This window comes from Cajanus cajan, chromosome 5 (assembly GCF_000230855.2).
Source record: "Cajanus cajan strain Asha chromosome 5, NIPB_CcT2T_4, whole genome shotgun sequence".
Taxonomy (NCBI): Eukaryota; Viridiplantae; Streptophyta; class Magnoliopsida; order Fabales; family Fabaceae; genus Cajanus; species Cajanus cajan.
Genome location: NC_138521.1, coordinates 14,839,866 through 14,861,655, shown reverse-complemented (window position 1 = coordinate 14,861,655; position 21,790 = coordinate 14,839,866). Strand labels below are relative to the sequence as shown.

General features: G+C 33.6%; 1 long non-coding RNA gene across 8 annotated transcripts in view; it reads left to right on the top strand.

Annotated features, from left to right (window-relative positions):
• Positions 1–500: 500 nt before the first annotated feature.
• Positions 501–21,790, top strand: part of LOC109790227 (uncharacterized) — a 32,798-nt gene continuing 11,508 nt past the window's right edge. Inside the window, exons 1-7 of one of the 8 annotated variants that reach the window (XR_014433905.1) lie at positions 501–710; positions 2,705–2,789; positions 13,582–13,671; positions 18,607–18,676; positions 18,993–19,272; positions 20,722–20,796; positions 20,891–20,954. This is a non-coding gene — a long non-coding RNA (uncharacterized LOC109790227). Of the gene's footprint in view, positions 711–2,704; positions 2,790–13,581; positions 13,672–18,606; positions 18,677–18,992; positions 19,273–20,721; positions 20,797–20,860; positions 20,955–21,790 lie in introns of all 8 variants that reach the window. The other 7 variants (XR_014433906.1, XR_014433902.1, XR_014433908.1 and 4 more) reach the window with 7 other exon arrangements.

The following is a 21,790-nucleotide window of genomic DNA, read 5'->3' as shown; positions in this document are numbered from 1 at the left end:
AACAATTAATAATTTAATTTATATTTATATTAGTTATAAATTTTTCTTATATTATATAATAATTTATATTATTTATTTAATATTTTTTAAATTGAATTTGGTTCTCTTATTTTTAAAAGGTTCAATAATTAGTTTTCTTATTTAAATATTAAATTTATTTTGAAAAAGTTTGATTGAGTCTTTAATTTTTTAAAATGACATTAATTTAATCAATTTTTTTTCCCTTTAACTTCAAATATTTTCAAAAAATAAGAGTAAATTTAATTTTAAAATAAATAAAATTGAATACATTTTATCAAATAAAAAATTAATTAATACCTTTTAAAATAAAAATTATGAAATTAAACTTAAGAAAAAAATTAAAGAATGAAAATAAATTTTTAGCAAATAAAATTAATATAATTATTAATAATTTATATTTTTATTTATATTATTTAAAAAATTTCGGACGTTATATAATAATTTATAATATTATTTATAAAACGTATATTATAAACATAACGTAAAAAAGAAATTGAAAAACGAATCACGTTCACCAAACAGCCACAGTTACTAATCCCTAATCCTCTCGTCAGTTCCTCTTGTTATCGTTGTAGAACAACGCCGACCACCTCCTCGAAGCACTCTTCATCTTGGCGCACAGCCTCTCCAGTTGTTCGTCAAGGAAAACTCCTACATCCCTCAATATTTTCAAGACCTTTGATCCCTCGGTAAGTTTGCGTTCCCCTTCTTGCAATTGATGTTCGCTTTAGTTCCGTAGATAGTCCTATACATAACACATTTTAAATTTTTTTGATGATTTGCACCTTTAGAAATTGTTGTGGTTTGGGTTTTTGAGATGAGGTGAACATTTTGTTATTGATGTTAGATAGGGGGCTGGATAAGCTGCTAGTTAACTGCATAACTTTGTCTCGTGCTGATTATTTAAGTTTTTTTTTTCTTTTGGTTATTGGATATTTGAGTGAATTTAGGTTTTTTTTTTATAAAATGTATGGATGAATTTTGGGTTAAATAAATTATGCTTCTTCTTGCACTTTCAATTAAGCCCTTATTTTTGTTTTGGTGTATGTCTTTTATTTTTTTGTAAGTGGAGTGGTGCAAAGTATATGTTGTTGGTTTGTGTATACAGGATAGTGAGATGGTATTGGAAAAAGAATCTGTTGGGTGCATATTTTATTTTTGGTAATTTTTAAACCTTATTATGATTTGTTCAATTTTTGTAGTTTCATCACTTTTTTAACCTATGACGCATCATTATTTTAGAGCATAGCACTGCTCATATACATATAATTTCACTAGTACAAAAATTGGATTTAAAATCGGAGTTTTAAGATCGGTTATAAGGTAACCGATCTTAAAAGTGACGCGGTGGCAATTTTGTAAATAATACGAATACTTTTAAGATGGTTCAAATTTAACCGATCTTAAAAGTACTTTTAAGATCGGTTCTTTTATGACCGATTTTAAAAGTGCTACTTTTAAAATCGGTTCTGAAATAACCGATTTTAAAAGTATCGTCAGAAACCTTTTATATTTCCGGATTTACCTCCAATCTCATTCTCTTTAATCTTTCCCTCCTTCATTTTTACACTCTCTCGCGCTCTCAATTTTTAAAGAGGTAAATTTCGTTGTCGATTTCGTTTTCCTCTTCTTGTATCTTTTGTCGTTTTCTCTTACTCTTTTTTTGTCTGTATTTTCGTTGTAGGTTCATTCATTTTGGACAAGTTTCAAATCTGGAACGGCTCGTTGTGCAAGGAGAACGGGTCGTTCTCCATGCAGTACGGCCCGTACTGCAAGGAGAACGGCCTGTTCTCCATGCAGAACGGCCTGAACTGAAAGGAGAACGGCCCGTTCTCCATGCAGTACGGGACGTACTGCACTGAGAACGGCCCGTTCTGATCAACGTTCTTCATTTTTTTCTTTTCACAATCTGGAACGGCCCGTTCCAGTTTAAATTTTTTTTTCTCCGTCAACTTTTAAAATCGGTTATTTTATAACCGATCTTAAAAGTTGGACTTTTAAAATCGGTTATAAAATAACCATTTTAAAAGTACATTAAAATCGGTTATTTAACCGATTTTAAAAGTCCAACTTTTAAAATCGGCTTTTTTAAAATCAGTTACGGAACCGATTTTAAAAGTTAAAAATAACCGATTTTAAAAGCTTTTTTTCACTAGTGTTTATAGACATGTTGGAAACAGACACTTTTATACTCCACGAGTATGATCTTGTGGTTGACTTTTGGAATGACTAAATACTGATATCAGACCATGTCTTAATATCATCCAAGTATGTCACTTTTACTCTAATTTCACACACAGTTTAGTAACCTGTTTGGAATAAATAATCATTATTTTTGTTGTATACCCGACACAGTTTTGAAAATAAATGAATTATTTCCCTAATAAAGACAGTGCTCAAACATGTTGCATGTTCTATTTTGTTCTTTTTTGTTGTGTTGCTGTTCTGTTGAATTGTGTTTTGTTGGTTCTCTTTGTGTGTATTCTTCTTATGTTTCCATTTATTATGCTTATTCCTCTGTCGATGTTGTATGGTGGCAAGAAATAGAGGATGCATTTGTTATTGTCAAAATTCCTATTATATATATTACACTCTTTTTTTTCTTGATTTTTATTTTATATCTTAATCACTTTTAATCAACCTATAGATTTTCAAATGGTTTGACTTTATATGATTTCAACAGTGAACTAAACAAAGACACAGTGAATTAATTGGTTCATTCATCACATAACAGCAATACATCAACGATTTATCTTTTTCTGCCTTTGGTAAGTTACTCAAAGCTAATTTGTCAGTGTTTGTGATTATGCATGAATATATTGTGGACATGGTTTTAAGCAATTATCCTTTGTTTTGTTGAGTTTAACTTTTTATTTATATTTATTTATTTTCTATTGTGTCACCGGTAATGAGTTTCAGGGTTTCAAGGCATATAATTCTTTCTATTCCTGAAGTCTTGATGCATCGCTTTCTTTGCCTCATTAACTCTGTAAAGCAGTAACATTTTTTGTATATTTTATTGAACTGTTGCAAATGACTTTATTCTTAGATGGCCGATAAATTTTTTGCTTTGTATTCTGCACTAGTTATTTAGGATTGTTCTATGGTCTCATAATTGTCAAATTTATTTGGCTGTCAAATTGGCAGACCAGATTAATGGCCAATTATTCTCTTTTTTATTTATTTATTTTTTTTATTTTTGGGAGGAACTATATGACTTCTATTGGTTATTACTACTTGAAATCTACTCATTTTAGTTTGAGTAAGTTCTTGAAAAGTTAAACATAACATTGACTGGTGATGAAAAAATGCTGTGAATTGTTTCATGCATTAGCTTGAGCCTCTGAATGAAATGGTTTCCTAAAATGTTTTAAAGCTGATTAAAAATGAAATTACCTCAGTGCCTCCCTGTCTTGTAATTAAAGTTTCCATGTAACAAGTTGTTAATCTAAGTATTAGTAAACTAGTAATTTTGTTATTTTTCAATGCTTCAATTTCATCAGCTTTACACATTGAGGGAAGTTATAAACATCATCCTTACTCTTATATGTAATAGTTTGAATTCTTATTCTTAGTATCTGTTTAACACAATTGCTGAAAATAACATTTTATTCACTTCAGGCTCATTACATCAAACCCTGGGTAGTAAGTCATATACCCCTGTTATGATTTCAATTCATATCAAACAACTATTTTCCGTGTATAACTCATAATTGTGTCCAAAAATCATTCATTCTTAAAATTTATTTTAGTTCAACTTTTTATAAAAATAATTTGGTTTTTTCTAGTTTAATCCAATTTAGTTATTTATTAGTTTAGTTTTAATTAATTATTTATAACATTTCCTAATTATAACTTTTTATTTTATAACTAAAGTGCACTAAACTACTTTTTATAATAGTTTAGTTTTTGAAAACTAAACTTAAAATATAGTTTAGTTTAGCTTTTATCAAAATTAGTTTAGTTTTTTATAGTCTAATTTAGTTTAGTTTTTACAATAGTTTAGTTTAATGTAGTTTTTTGAACACCCCTAAACATAAGTGCACCATTTTGAATGAGAAGGCTAGTTGGTTATTCCACATAAGGATCCAAAAAATAAGTGCACGCTGATATGGGACCAAACTTGTTTCTTGGTTTTCGTATCCTTGTCATGTTTAAATCCTTTGTGGGTTATGATCAGATGAAGATAATTTTCACTACCCATGAGAGTTCGAGGTAACTTTGTAGCTTGCATGTGGGAAACAAATATTTGTATTCGAGTTGTTCCCTACTTACTACATTTATGGGTTTGTGTTGTGTGTCGTAATTGGTGTGTGGACTACTTAAAGAGGATGGTGTGATGTCTCTTTGGTTGGATGCTATTTAATATGGATGGTGTTACTGTTGTCTTTTTGCTTGTGTATTTACATCGCATGCACGCATTTATGATATGTGAAAGTGATGTCTTTTTAAATATTTGTCTTGCCAAGCAAATAAGAAATTTGTAACAAGTTTTCATTACAAATTATGGTGAAAATGCATTCAAAAGTGAAAATTAAGGGAAAATTGTGTATTTTACATCCTTGTTACGAAGAACAATAAAATATTACTACTTCTATTGTAATTTTTATTCTTATTTGGATGATTCATTTGTTGATGAGAAGTTATGTCTGGGTGATAAAGAGGTAAGGGACCACAACGATGGAATAAAGAAGGGTTTGCGAGGGATATTTAGTGAGGGAATAAAGAGCGAATAGCTAAGAAAATATAGCGAGGGAATAGCGAGACAATTGCTAGAGAAATATAGCGAGGGAATAGCGCGACGAGACAATTGCTAGGGAAATATTGCGAGGGAACAACGAGACAATTGCTAGGGAAAAGTAGCGAGGGAATAGAGAAGGTTCTGCGAGGGAATTGCGAGAGCATAGCTAAGAAATGTAGTAAGGGAATAAAGAGTTCTTTGTGAGGGAAAATTAGCAAGGGAGTAACTACAAATTAGAGACGGATATTTTGCGAGCCCTTAGCGAGGGAATAGCAGGGAAGCCTGTCCGCAATTTAGCGAGGTACATAGTAAGCATCCTTAATACAATTAGCGAGGAACTTAGTGAGGGATTGGCGACGCTATGTGCTACAGATAAGCGACGGATTTCATCCATCACTAATTAGCTACTTGTATTTAGCGAGGGAATGTTCTCTCGCGATTCCTTCACTATTTCGTCGCAAATCTGATTAGCGAGAGATTAGAGAAGAAATAGCGAGGGAATAATCTCTCGCTAATATGTAATTTTCTTGTAGTGGTAGTATAACTATGCGATAGGTCACCCATCTAGTTAAATGTGTCAATCCCTGTTGGATTCACAAGTATATGAACCTATAAAATTTGATCAATCTTGAAGGAGTAATGTGTACAAATTGTTCAAGTTCCAAGAACCTTCATGCCAGCATTTAACAATTGTGATCTCAGAATTGCTAATGTGTATGTATGAAACCAGTTAATATAGCAGTCCCACTCTCAACCAATCTTCATACCAAAAAGAAGAACTTCTTGAACCAAGACAAAGAGCAAAGTCATTCTTAAGAAATGGTAATGCTTTAAGAGTGTTTGCCTAAATACTAGCTAGCATCGAGTGACCTCTCAAATATTTATCCCACAAGACCTACACCCAAGGCTTACGTGGTGAACTCAACAACTCCCAGATTAACTTACCAAGAAGGGCTATGTTCACCAATCGTTATTCTCGTATGTTTAATCCACCACGCGCAAGCGTTTGAGTGATCGTGGACCATCCCACCAAAGACTAGAATCGAGAGCTGCAATCTTTTGCCCACAACATCAACCAACACACTTTCTTAATAATGTTGTACATACCTTGCGGGAACCACAAATACTACATACCATAAATAGGAATTGATGTTAATGTGGACTTATGAGATATAACTTATCGACTTTGTTCAATAACGACTAATCTCCCATTCACACGATCAACGACATGCTAAAAATCTTGCAACTTAGCCCTTCCTTGAATCATTAACATACCCAAATGCTTCCCTGTGCAACGATTATGGTGCATATTCAAAATTTGTTGAAACCTCTCTATTCTCATTCTTTCCACCTTTTTAGATGCCATGAATTTAGACTTGTCACAATTTACCTTCAAACCCAGCACATCTCAAAAGTCCTCCAAGGTTGAAGTTACAAGTTGCACCTGTTATTCCATGGCATGACAAAATAAGAAAATATCATATGCAAATAAGAAATGAGACAAAGGTGGGCCTCCTTGTGATATTTGAATAGCTTTCCAAGACCCTTCTCTATTTAGCTCTTGGATGCGAAGAGCAAGTCTTTCCATGCAAAGCACAAAAAGGTATAGGGAGAGAAGATCCCCTTGTCTAAGACCCAAAGAAGGTTGAAGGGGTTGCAATTTTCCTCCATTCCAAAGCACTAATAGCATAGAGTTCTCAACTCTTCACATGAACAGTTGAATGATACAAGTAGGAAAACCAAATCTATGTAGGATAACTTGAGGAAAATCCCAACTCTCTATCATATGCCTTTTCAAAGTCAATTTTCAATGCCATAGTTCCCATAATAGTTTTATCTTTAGATATAAAATGGAGAGTCTTTTGTGCAAGGATATTATTATCAAGTACTCCTCTCCTTGATATGTAACTTCCTTGGAAAGGTCCAATGATATAATGGAGGTAAGGACACAGTCGTGCCACTATCAATTTCAATATAACCTTATATACCACATTACACAAAGTGATTGGGTAGAAGTCTTTAAGGTTATACGAGCTTTCTATCTTCGAGATGAGCATGATTAACGTTCCAAGAAGAGATTCATCTAAGAAGCCATGCATAAATGCTTAATACACCATCCTCCAAAATTTGTCACTCACAATGTGCCAGTATTGTTTATAAAAGAAGGGTCGAAATCCATCCAACCTAGGCACCTTAAAGAATTTCATGCTCATAACAACCCTTCTAACCTCTTCTTTAGATACTAGAGCCAAGAAGGTGGCTCCCAAAACTGGAGGAACACCTAGATGCATGTCCACAAAAGCACCATGTGATTCCTTCTTGAAAAGCTCTTGATAGAAGCGAAAAGCTTCACTATTAAGGACATCTACATCTGTATGCCACATGCCATCTAGTAAAACCAAACCCTAAATCTTGTTTCTTCTTCTTCAGGCAAGGGTTTGAGCATGAAAATAACTAGTATTCCTATCACCAAACCTCTCCCTTTTTCTCTATACTTTTGAAACCCAAAAATTCTTCTTGTAGTAAAACATCATCCAACTCAGTTTAGAGAGTACCTTCCAATCGAGAAAGGCTCTCAGACTCCCCCTTCTTAAGATCTAGTTAGACCCCTTTTAACCTCGCCTCTATAACTTTTTTTCAAGTCAAAATATTTCCAAATACATTAGTGTTAAACTCTAATGCATCATTCTTGACAACTTTCAATTCATTAGGAAGGTTAGGGGTGCTCTTAATCCAAGCCTCACGGACCACCTTTTCAAATCCCTTATGTGTAGACCAAGTAGCTTGGAAATGGAATGGACGGTCTCTTTGCTTATCTTTTAGACCACCACATTGCACAAGGATAGGGCAATGATATGAATAAGCCAACACAAAATCTCTATAAAAGCTTTTAGAAAGAAATACTGCCATAATATCTCGCAAACCATTCTATCAAGCCTTTTAGCCATCATAATGCCTAGTTGTTTCTGATACTAGGTGTATCTAAGACCTTTAGAGCTAAGGTCCATCAAGGAACAATCATTCATAAGCTAAACCAACTAGGAGGCATGAGAAGGAGAGAAGTGACACCCACAAATTTATGAGCTAGAGATGACCTAGTTGAAATCTCCTAATACGAGCTAAGGCACCGCTAGTTGGCTTCTAAGACTCCTAATATGATCCCAGAGCTCTGTTCTCTAACTGAAGCTAGGACTTGCATACATAGTTGTGCATGTACACTCCTTGCAACCTTGATTGATTTAAATTGTAGCTGCCTGAGGGAAAAAATGACTCAACCATCGATATTTGACTATTTTTCTCAACTAGGATCCATATGCCTCTAGCATGGCTACTAACCTTCGCACTATGATGCAACTTATAGTTCAGATTGCTCCAAAATGAGATAACTGGCGAGAATGAGCAATGGGTTTCCAACACTATGAAAATAAAAGGTTTATGCAACTTAACCAACTCACGAAACGTTCTTTTCCCTTTCACATTCATTGTGCCTCTAATATTCCAACAAATAATATTTTGGTTATCTAACATAAGAAACTTTTTAGAGTGGTAACTAGAAGCTCTCCTCAAGAGAGTATGTCATCATGAGTTATATCCTCAACCTTGGGATGCCCCTTACAATCATCTCGGTTGCCATCCTACACCACACTTTGAACCCCCTCCAAGGGATCCTCATCTTAATACATATATTGGGTACCCTTAACATGCTTGATGAGGAAGACAAACTTAAACTCTACAATTCAAGGAGAAATACTCTGAGTAGACCTTGGCTTCAAGTTAACCTCCTGGATGTTAATCACGCCCAACATGGCCGTAACAATCACACATGGTACAAAGTAAATGTAAGCCTTTGTATTCTGCTTTCTACCATACATTGTTGAGATTAAACTTACCTAACACCGATTTATAGAGGTTTAGGGTTTAGGGTGTTGAGATCGACTTTAATAGGCCTTCCTATCGTTGAGACTATTGTAAGAAGAACACTCTCGTCATTAAACACTATGCCTAGCCCTGGAAAGCAAACCCAAACAAGGGTTTTATCCTCCCCTACCTCAAATGCCACAATCTTCGATGACCATTGTCTAATAGTCAAGTAATGATCAAAGAGCATCCACAAACCTCCTTGCATTATAACTCCCTATCGGCACCAAGATCAAATTTCACCAAGAAATAGCCATGTGATATATCCAATCCAAAGCGTTTGCAACCTGCTCCGCATAATAATGAAACCAATGTTCTTCCCCAACAATTTCACCACCAGACATTATTTTCATGGTTCGTGTAGTTTCATAAAGGTTGATTCAGCAATAATAAACTTAGGAAGGAGACAATCACCACTTTCATATTTCAAGGACATAACACCCTCCTCAAGGAGATTATGTACCAAAGAGGATAACGAGGGCCCATAACCTCTTCCTTAAACGTTTTACTGATCTCAATTGCTCTATTGTAATTTGTAAATTTATGATTTCTACGTTGTTGATCTTAATTGCTTTGTTGGAAATGGGAACTAGGAAGTATGCTATTTGAGTCTTGGAAATGGTTTCATGGTCTGGATTGTACATTTTTATACATAGCTACTTAACGCACTGGAAATTAATGAAGTCAAGTGAAACAATAGATGAAGATGAAATCATAGCTGGAATTATATATATTCTTTCATTTTTAATATCTAGGAAGAAAAATTATTGTAGGATGTTATTAATGTTGTTTTGGGGATGTATTTGACTATTTTTTATTAGTCTTTTGAAATTGATTGTTTGGTTGAGATCATATGTAAAGCAATCTGGGAACTAGATTGAAGAATTTAGTGCTCTTTAGTCAATAGTCAATACCAAGTACCAACCATAATTAAGCCCAAATAGCAATCCTTTCCACCAACCTCACAATCTTAGCTGTATGATCAAGAATATGTAGTTTTGTTAAACATAAAGTAATACTTGCAGAACCCTTCTTTCCTCTCTCACTGTTCTTTGCTAAAGATCACATGCACCACTGACTCAATTACTGCCTTCACTCTCTCCTACTTCAACATCACCCTCACAATTCCACCCTTCATCTGTGACCTCACAAACCTTGACTTCAGCTTCAATTTCATCACTGGTGACTTCTCCACACCCCTCTATAACTGCTACAAAGTGGAGTACCTAGACCTCTCTAGGAACAACTTTGATGGCAATGTTGTCCATGTCATTGACCAAGTTCAACAAATTGGAGAAATCCTTGTGTCAATTGGAGATATGATGCCTTTGGAGAAGCTGGATCTGTAAAAAAAAAGCCTCAGCTTCTTGGTTTCTTCACTCAGTTCCAATCCTTGTTGTGACACCCTTTACCCCAACATACATATATAGTAATTATATAAAATAAAATACAATTCTTCAACATAAGACAATGAAATCTCCAACAACACAAGGTAAAGAGTTCACATTCATAAACTTAATCCAAATAACATGTAGAGAAATTACAAGGAAATGAAACTGAGTTTTCCAAAATAATTTAATCAAAATAACATTCCAATCTAATCCTATTTATGCCTTGATGTCACATGTCCTATCAGAGCAAATCCCAACGTAGAAGCCTAAGCTTCATCACCAACATCCTCAGCCTTATGCTGATAATAACATGTATGATAGTTAGAGAAAACAACACAAGAGAAAAGGGAGTGAGAAACATCTGGCTCACAGTGTAGAAATACACACCGGATAGCCAAATACAAACAAGACAGGTATGACATAGATATATTAACAACAACATTACATCTCACTCAACCAAGACATAAAAATATCAATTTATCATATAACATTAAAAATGCACATGTATGGACACAGACTACATATTATCATGCATGTGGCGCTAGTAAAACATCACATGACATATTGCTGCAAACAATACACGAAGAGTAGTCTAGGAGTACATGTCGGGTCACACCCTCTGCGCACTCTCACTAGAAGGACATACTACTAGAGTCTCGTCAGGATAGCTAAGCCGCGCAAGATACATCCCATGCACACAATGAGCGAGACTGGAACTTCCAAACCGAGCTATCTCCAAGGACTAATCCCCAAAGCTTTTACACTAGGGGGCCTTCTCTGGCGGTGTATTCCATATCGTACCCTTAAAAACATTTATGCACATGATGCATGTCAATCAAGACTCTATGCATTCTCATATAACACTGTCATGTCTCATTATCATATCACATCATCATGTCTCATTATCACTTTTCACATCATCTCATCATATTACATTACCACATCTTCATATCTCATGTCTCAATCACATTTTACATTACATCATCATATTCACATAGCCTCCACAGAGCACTTTAATTTATATCAAAACTCGTCTATTTGTAAAATTAAATACATATTTTTACATCTCATCAAACAAGGAATATAACAGAACAATCAAAAATCAAAACAGAAAATATTCATATTTTGCCTATTTCTCATAGGGTTTCTCGCAAGAACCCATAGAGCACTCTAAATCATATCAAAATATATTTATTCTCAAAACTAATCACATATCTATACATTACATTCAACAAGGAATACAATAGAGCAATCAAATAGCAAAATAGAAAACATTCATATTTTGTCTATTTCTCATAGGGTTCTCTCAAGAACTCACAGAGATCTCGAATCATACAATTATTTACATATAAGAAGAGCAATAGAAGAAACATATATAATTGGGAAAAATTCCTCATACATGAGCATACAATAAACATAGGATTGAGGGCCAATCCCACTACCTAACATATTCCCACACCCAGAGCTAGGTTTCTCACTCTCCCCTTACCTCGATAAGCAGGAGCTGAAACTAAAATCAGATCTTGCTAGTCCCCTCTTCTGGGTTCTCCATTGGTCTTTAGAGTGTAGAAGAAAAAAGAGGTCAGAAGTGAAAAATGTGCTTTGGGGAGTGCCGGAGCGTTCTATTTATAGGTATCAGGAGTGACCAGAACGACCCTTTTCGAATCCAGAACGGTCCGTTCTGGACTCATTTGTCATGTTAAAATTTTATATCCAGAACGACCCGTTCTCAGACCAGAACGACCCATTCTAGGATTATAATTTAACCCACAACGGCCATGTGTGGAACGACTCGTTCCCAAAGTGGAACGGCCCGTTCTGAGTTCGCATATTGCTCATAAAATCCAGTGTTGGAACGACCCGTTCCCAGTCTACGGTTTAAAGGCCATTTTAGTAGTTTGGAATGACTCGTTCCAGTTTGGGAATGACCCGTTCTAGGCTACTAATAAATCAATATATTATCAAAAATAATTTTCATAAATATTTATTATTAAAATATTCATAAATATTAAAAATATTTAAAACATTCTATAAAACCCATTAAAATATCTATAAGAAAATAACATCCATAAATATATAAAAAAAACAATAATTAACTATTATACTAGTAGAAAATTTGGGATGTTACACTTGTAATTTTTGCAACATCCTGTTATGCTTCACCAACATGGCAATCTCATTTGCCAAACCCAATTTCTGCACAATAGGGTAAACACATTGAACCATTGATCAATACTTGATTAAAATTAATGGTTAGTAGTCACATTGGTTTATCCCCTTGATTTCATTGCACACTTGAGCATATGATTCTATCACTGAAAGCTATTGATAGGATATTTTCTGGTGTCATGATGCTTGTAAATATTGGTTAATATGTGTGATCCTAATTTATAGTCCTTAAGAAATGGCCTAATAGTAAATAATTGGAATAAGGGTCTTATTGGATGGCCCTGACATTATGGAAAAAAAAACCCTCGAGGTGGCTTGCTTTATAAGAGAAGAAAGTGGATGAGATATTTTAGCATGCTCTCCCAAAATTATAGCATGTTCTCTCTCTCCTTGTTTGTTTTGTTTGTGTTTAAATTAAATGTTATTTGTTGATGAGCATCAACTTGGTATTGTTTTGGTTTGTGTTTAAATTGAATGTCATTTGTTGATGAGCTCAACTTGGTACTGTTTTGGAAACCTTGTTTTGATAGGAGGTGAATAGGATTTTAGTATTACACAGTGAGTCTATACTTATGTTAATGTTTTTAGTTATTCTTTGATATTAAAATTTAAAACTTATGTATGACCTTTGAAAGCCATCCTTTTAAGTTTTAGTTGTTATTTTATACTCTTTTAGTTAAAGTTTAGACATTTGGATAAGTGGTTATGTCAACCTTTACCACTTTAGAAAAATTTTAAAAATATTGTATCTCTTCTATAGTTTTATTTTGCTTTTATAATAACTTAATAAAATTTAAATTTATAGTTATATGTTACTTTTTATTTAGTTTTTTAATTTTACTATTATTTAGTTTATTTTATATATATGTGTAATATATATATATATATATATATATATATATATATATATATATAAAGAGATTTGTATACTCTATGTAAGTCATATTCTATATCAAATTTTAACGATCTAATTATTAAACTTAAAGTTATTAATACATAATAAATTTGTAAATTTTTAAAAAAAATTAAAAATTATTTGATACTTCGTTTCATTAATCTAATTAATAGATAATCTCATTTAGGTATATTTACTCCTAAGTAAATAAATCATTCTTTATATATATTAGTATTATGTTTTACATAAATTATTATTATACTTATTATTATTATTTAACTACATTTAGTACATTATATGCGCTTATTTAAAAAAAAATTAAAAGAAATTAAACTTAATTAAAAAAGGCCTATCAAACTTAAACAAAAAAAAAAAGACAAAACAGTTAACACGTGTCTGTTGGGCCAATTCTCTAAACTAAAATCCTTTCTTAAATTTGTCCGTAGGTGCAGTCACACAGAACGCAACTTCTCAATATAGATAGGAGTTTCGTAGTTTGCTTAGTACATGGAAGTGACAACCTTCAAGTTTCAAAGGTGTGTGCTTTAGTCAAGGCTTCTTCTTAACTGTGATTTTCTTCTATTAATTAATTTTTGTGTAACCCAAATTGGCATAAACCATGGAACTAAACTCGAGTCTGTTATTATAATCCAAAGCTCTAATTTTTGTTTTTTTAGAAAAATCCCTTCCGAGGAATTTGTTTGATTGTGTTTAAGGTTCGCTGATTCTATGCGGTGGTTGGCTTCATTTGATGAGAGAAAATTGCGGGGATGATTGTTTGTCTCAATTGGCTCTATTTTCTTTGTTGGGTATTTCTTTGTTGTTATTTCCAAGCTTCTCTCACCTTCAAACATTGCCCTCATTTCTGCATTGCAAAATGACTGGTAAATAATTAATTAATTAGTCCTGATATTGAGATGCGATTCTGTAGGTTTTTACTTTCATGTCAATGGTTTTTCAACATAATTGTCGATTTTGGGGAGGGCATAATTTAGGGTGTAGAATGTAAGGGCTTGAAATTGCAATATGTTCTGTCATGGGTTTTTGTATAAATTGTTTTGTGTCGTGTGATGCTGATAATGGGTATGTTACTGCGTTTCATGAACATGTCATTCATGCTCGTTTGATGATGATAATGGGTGTGTTACTGTGTTTCATGAAAATCTTATTCGTGCCACACACTGAGAGGTTATAGTGTGTTCATTCATGACAAGATTTGATTTGGTTGGTTTAGATTCTTTAGAACATGATATGATTTCTTTACTTACTCGATTACGCAAATTAAACTGGGTTGTGTTCTTGTCATGTTGTGTATCTGTAAAGTTTTGAGGTTTGCTCCATGTTTGTGTCTGCTTGTCTTGTAGATCTCTAAGGGTAGAAACGAAGTTTGTTTTTAGGTATATATGAAAATCGGAAACGAGATTATGGCTAATAGATTATAGAAGGATATAAACAAATCAACACCTGAATTTTCAAGAGAAATCTCCTGATCTGTTCTCAACATTCACTTTATTAAAGGTGTTAATTAGGTGGCACCACATTATACTCCTTCCAGTATTAGGGGTGTTATTTGTGTACAGAATTGTAAACTATATGCAAATCTTGATTAAATCAATCATCTTCAAGAAGACTGATAGTGTTGGTTATCTGTAGTCATAGCCTCATCAACTTATCCTGATCGATAGCATTAATGTCTATAGTAACGAAAGATTCCATACTCTATTGTAGCCTAGAATAAATATCTTGGACCTCCTCACATCCTTCAGATAATGATTTTTTAGAAAATAACTCTCTTGGTGATGCTTTAGGAAATAATGTTAGGGAAATGGTTTTTGATAGAAGAACCAACGAACATGTTGGAGATCAGGACGATGGAGGTGATTTTTGATAAGTACTTAATCAGGTACCATTTGTCTCTTGGTCCAACATGATGGTTGTCCTAGCTTCCTTAGTGATTCTTTCTTTTGGACATAGGATCCTCCAAATTTAGGTATGGATTTATGTAATTACTAAATGCATAATTTGAGTTAGTGCCTTAAATTAAGTTTTCCACCATCAAAACATCATCACCCTTTTCTGGACTCTTCTAAAATGAGAAAAATAAATTTAACGTGTGTGTTGTGATTATGTTGCAACTAATAAATTCACCATTGGAACAAATAACAAATATTTTGTTTATGGTATAATTTCTTGATAAGAAATTGTTGTTATCTTTGTAATTACTATTACCTCTCCCCAAATAAGAAAGAAAAACTCATTATTTTCCTATTTTTCTTTTGATAATTATAATAAGTACTATTTCTTCTTGGTGTCATTGACTCTCCCTACAATTTTGGTCACTGTGTACTTTCATTGGCTCAGCATGAAGTTGTTCAAGCATGCTTAGCTTAACTTTGCCATATTTTGAGGGCAGAAAGACCTGTATGCCATATTCAATGAAAGGTCGTCAATTCATTTAAACAAAAATACCAATTGACCTTGTAAATCTCATATCCAGTTTTAATAAATTGGATTCTACTACATAGAGATGCAACTGGATCAGCTGATCAAACTTTTGCCACTCTTATATGCAGAATAAATGAAACAGAACTAAAAAGCAAATGAATCAAGGCCAGTCATTCATTTCATTTTCATTATCTAACCATTATCAAATCCATTAATGTGACGAACTTCAATTTCTAAATTATCAATAAGTACAAAGACAATAAGTACGTACATAGCAAAACTGTTGTTAACTTGCACTAAGTAATTTATAGCAGATTCACTTTTATCAATTAATTAATGGAAAAAAAGCACAAAGTTGTGGGATACTCTAATTAAATTATGAGATTAAATTAATGGAAAAAGCTTTCACCTACCATTTCACATACAGGATGAATTTCAAAATCTACATCCACATTCATAGTCTTATACACAAACTTCATGACAATCTTTTAATTTCTACATAGTAAGTGGATAAAAATATAGTAAAATCAACATGTAAAAATCTATATCAAGATTCATGTAATTATTTCTGATGTGATTTTAACATACTCTGAATTTGAGGATAGAGGGTCTCCTAAAAGAGAATTATTTCTCGCGCATAACCCACAACAAACAGTAAAGCAATAACATAATTGTAACAAATTGTTTCCGGAAGCTGCTGAATCATTTGATTTTCCTTTATATTTATAAAACATAAAATCTGACCAATTCTTTAATTAAAAAATACACATTTGGTATATCACTTGCACCAAACAATTTTACTCTCGCAGAGGAACCTAGTTCAACATTACAAAATGCATCAAAAGATTTATCACAGAAATGAACACACTTAGTTCATTCAAGAATTAACAAGTCTAAAACAGAAATGCTACCCCTTCTATAATATGTTACTTGACATTCAAAGTTTGTTCTTGTTGAGACTCACAAAACAGAACAAGTTTCTGTAAACTTATTTGGGTGGAAACAAAATGTGAAGGGGGAATTTCCATGAGCAAATTGCACAATGTTTATCTCTTAGCTCACATGGATAACTAACAATACGCTTGTAGAAACAACCAAACTGCATCACATAAACGATATGAACATTTATAAACATTTATACATAGAACTAATTTACTTTTTGTGTTCACTCATTACAAACTTCAAATTCAATATCCAACTCACTCATAAAGCACAAAGAATCAACTTTCGTTTTCTTCTTGAAGGATCAATTGATACAAAAATACAACACAAGCACATCATTACTCTTTCACGTTCCAACTCTTAAAATTAAAAAACAAAAGCAACACAAAAAGAAACTCTCCCAAATTTAGAAGCCATGATCATTTTGTAATTCGACAAGGTTCATCTACCTCATTATTGTCCCAGTATAGAATGATAGAAAAAGCAAACTAATAAGAGTACAAACTGATTTGATTGAAAATTTTCACCCTTGGGTTTTGGGCCCCTTCATAGGCCCAGATCAAGGTTTTCCATTTAATCTCATATAATATATTTGATTTTCCTTTATATTTAGTAATTTGAGCAAATAAAACATCATTTTCTTCTCGTCCTTTAATTAAAAAATACAACAAAATGCAACCAACCACTCCAACATATACAATGACAATCAAGGTGTCGTGGCCGGCGAAGAAGGAAAGTAAAATACCTAAACCACTCCAACAAATACAATGACATAGAATTTCCAAATAACTAGTCCCAGATTTCCCGATTTCATAAGCGAAACGCATAATTAGGAGGTGTCGTAGCCGGCGAAGAATGAAAGTAAAATACCTAACAGAGTGAGAATACCTAACAGGGAAGAATACCTAATAGGGAAGGAGGTGTCGGGGCTGGCGAGGGAGTCTTGAATGTCTGCTAGGGCGAGGGAGTGGCGTTGTGTTGTTAAATTTCGGAGGGAAGAATGAATATTTAGCCCACTGTTAAGCTAGAGCTGGGTTGGGCTTGGTCTCTGATAATGGGTTTAGGAGCTCAAAAGTGGAAAAAACCCATAAGCCCAATCGATGACAACTTTATTCCGTCAATATTAAATCAAAAGATTATAAAAATTATAACTCAAATCATAATAAAATCTCTTTAGTATTTATAAAACTATTAAATTTTTAATATTATTTTTATTTTTTTAAAAAAATTATTATATCAATAAGGAAACTTTTCGGAAGATCTCTAACATAATTTAATAATCGATTTGCTTTCCAGGATTTATATGGAATGTGTTCAAATTCATGAACTCAATGTCAAATACATCGGACTCTTATAAATAATATCCAAAACAATGGAATATGAACGAAAGTTTAGAAAAATAGATAATCCTCTCTCAATCTCTTTATATATAATATCAAAGAAATTAGTCCATTAACAATAAATAATAAATAAATATTTTTTATACTAATGATAACAAAAATAAATAATATGTTATTGGTTACATTAAAATAATTAAATCTTATATCATTATTTCACGTTATAATACATCAATGTGTGATGTGCTGTGAGTAGTTAGTAACAATCGCTTGAATGGTATAATATATACTTGCTAACAATTTTTCTAAATACAATGATTTGAGAATTTAATTACTTTATAAAAAAATTAAAAATAATTTTTTTTAATTAAACTAATTAAAAATACAGCTTAATAGAAATTTTAGAAAAAGGAAAATGTGAATTTGTGAGCAGAAGAAACTAAATTTTTAAAATAAAATAGGAGGACTTGTTTAATATTAAATTAATTATTTTTGAAGTATTTTTTTTTTTAAAATTTAATGTTATAAAAAATTTTGTCAAGTTTTTAGGTAAATAAAAGCAAGACGACTTTCTTTTTGATTGAAGGATTTGATGGAGAGGGAGATGATTTTTTAGGAAGTTAAGAGAGAGATCATTCCCAAATCCCAATCCATTATCGATAATTCTGTTAATGAGTTTTGAGAGGAGAGATAAGAGGTTCATAATCTAATCCTATGTTTTATACTTTTTAATTCAATCTATTGCAGTGGTCACATTTATGTGTTCTCACACTACATAGCCAGCCACAACCCTAAGCTTCTGTTCCTACACAACGTGGTTAGTAAAAGTTCCCTATATTTTATTAATCTTAACTGTTCTATTCATCAGAATTCAGTATATTGTAAATTTCACTACTAAAAAAGGATTCATCAACATTGCTAATTTTACATTAGTTTTAGTAAAACTGATGTAGAAATAAAATGTAGTGACATTTTTGTAATTATCTAAAAAATATAAAGCAAATTTACATCTAAATATTAAGTATTTTACATTAGTTTATTGAGAGACCGATGTAGCACTAAAAAGACGGTAAAAATTTTGTAAATAAGAGAAAAACATAAATATATCTACATTCACTGTATGACCGATGTAGAACTCCTCACTTGCGTGCACTGGAAGCCCTCGTGCGCGCCATCTCTAAAGAAAGCCTTCGTCGTCTCTGAAGAAAGCCATTTGCATTCCCATCGTTCTCCGCGCGCCATCTCTAAAGAAAGCCTTCGTCCTCTCTGAAGAAATCCATTTGCTTCCCATCGTTCTCCAAAGAAAGCCCTTTTGTTGTTCTGATTCTGATTCTGCGAGAACGTTAATCGTAAGCACCCAGACTCTTCTCAGATCGTGAAAAGCATCATCATCTAAAAGCCTAACTCCTGCGGGTATGTTGTTCTCTTCCGCTTTCAAATTTCTGATTCTACGATAGTTTCCAATATTAGTGAAAGTTGAAGAGTTCGTAACATTATTTTGGGTTGGACTGATAGTCATTTAATTTTTACTATTTCTTGTTTTCACATTCTCTCTGAATAATTTGTCTGGCACCATTTAGTTTTAACAATTCAAACAATCATTGATGTGAAACATATTAATGTAACGGTTTGTATTGAACAATCATATATAAAAAATGTTCCTGTTCTTGTTCAACTGGGTAGCTATAGATGATGTTTTTATGATTTTTTTCCTTGTGCATTCTGACAATTGTCTAAGTGATTAAACTAAGGTAGAACAAAAGTTTTAAATTGAGTTAGGACTTAGGAAGAATTCTAAAATTAGGGTACATAGAGAGAGAAAGCAGCAGGGATTATGATAATGGTAGTAGGCACTATCGTAGAAGCAAAACTCGTAGTAGAAGTAAGAGTAGGAGTAGAAGCCAGAGCCTAAAAGTTGGCACTGCACACAATAAACCACGTTCTAGCAGCTGCAACATTCACCAATTTTTCCTTTGCCTTCTGGGATCTAGCAACAGTGATTGCACTTGGCCGGACTGGAGCCATATCAACAGCTGGATCAAGGGGTGGTACTTCATGATCAGCACCAAGCAACTGGTTGGTCTGGACCCTTGTTAGCAGCTGGATCATTTTCTGCCAGCACCTCATCACCTGTCCTAATTTCTCGGTCAGCACCAGAATTAACTGAATCATCATTTCCTGGATCGGCTAAAATATCCACTTGGTGTTTAACCAGGCACACAAGTTGTATTTTAGAAATAGATAATTATTTCCATTTTTCAGTTCCTAAGAAATTTTAACATCAGCGGTCTTTGAACCCAGAGGGTCTGATGTCCATTTTATGCAGCTACCTTCAACTAGCCAAGAAGAAGACACAGGAAAATCTGACTTATAGAGTTATAGTCAGAAGTCTTGATTGTGATATGACCAAGAAGTGCAAAATAATTTGATGGGGGAGCCAGAGTTTCATCATTGCTAGTTGATCTGTGTTGATATCGTATTTCATTGAATGGTGAATCTGATATATAACACACTGCATGGATTTCTGATAAAGTGTATCCATTCATTGCAACTACACCCAACCAGAGGATAATCCCTTGTGTTCATGAGTCATGATTACTTTGCTGAAATTGCTTGAGAAATGATTCACTGCATGGGATGTGAGAAGTATAAACGCTCTTTGGTTGCTGGTAGAAGTGAACTCGAGCTTAAGTCCCAATGAAGAATTGCCATCTGATTTAACCTGCATTAGTTATTAACTTAACGTGTGAAAAAGGGTTCAGTTAGGGATAGTACATAGATAATCATTTCAATGAATTTGACTGAATGTAGATTATACCATTGATCAAGATAAGACAACCTAATTCCCCTTTATATAATCAGGTTCAACTCCTAAAGGGGAACTCATTGATTTGCACCAAGAATTGAATTAGATTGCTGCATTGGCAGCTATTCCAGGTAATATGAGTAATGACATTCTTTAAACCAAGGATAAAAGATTGACGTGCAGTTTTTTTTCCAGCAATAATGATAAAGATGTTATAGCTTACAGAATAAATGAAGTGGATAGGAAACTCGCTTACAAGAAACTCTCCTTAAAAGATTTTCCTCTCAAGGTAAGTTTGATCTTCAAGGGATCCTCTGAATGTAATGTTTCCCCTCCATTATATGATGAGTATAATTGGTTTTGTTTACCGTAGAGATAGGTTAGTTTTGTTAAAATTGGAACAGCCTCTAATAAAACCCCTGCCAGTCAGCCAAAAGGTTTGTCTTTTTCGTTATGTTGTTTGTTCTTTTTGCTGCACATATCTCTCTCATATGCTGCATGTCAGAAAATTGAGTTTGTCTTTGTTAGAATAGCTTATTAGAGAAGCCTATGTATTTATTATTATTTCTTTTATATGTTTGATGTGTGTCTTAGACTCCTGGGGTCTCTTCCATTTTATGTACTCAATATATTATATATAATAAAAAAGGAGAGAAGTGTGTATAACACACTATTTTTCTCAAACCCTAATATTCAAGTTGGTATCAGAGCGGGTCCGATCCCGCTCTGTCGTTCGCTGTCGTCCGCCGCTGCTGTCGTCCGCCGCCGCTGTCCGCCGCCGTCGGCCACCGTCCGCCGCCGCTGCCGGCGACCAAATTCTCCGGCGAACTTAGGGTTTGGTGCGCCTTGTTGAGTGCGACCCAACCCTGGTGGTTTTGTGTTCATCGAAGTCTCCACGCGCTCCCACGTGCCGCTTCAATTGTGTGGTCCGTCACGCGCGTGTGTCTCACGCGCCGCCTTCTGGCCATCGGAAGTCCACCGCGCCGCCATCGTTGTGCTCGCCTAAGCTGTCTTTCAGACCTCAGTGTGTTGTTCCAGTTGGTCGTTTGGGTTGCGGTCACTGTTCATCTTCTCTTTGTCTCTATTTCTGGGTCTGTTAGGGTTTCCTTCTTCTCCAGGTCAGGT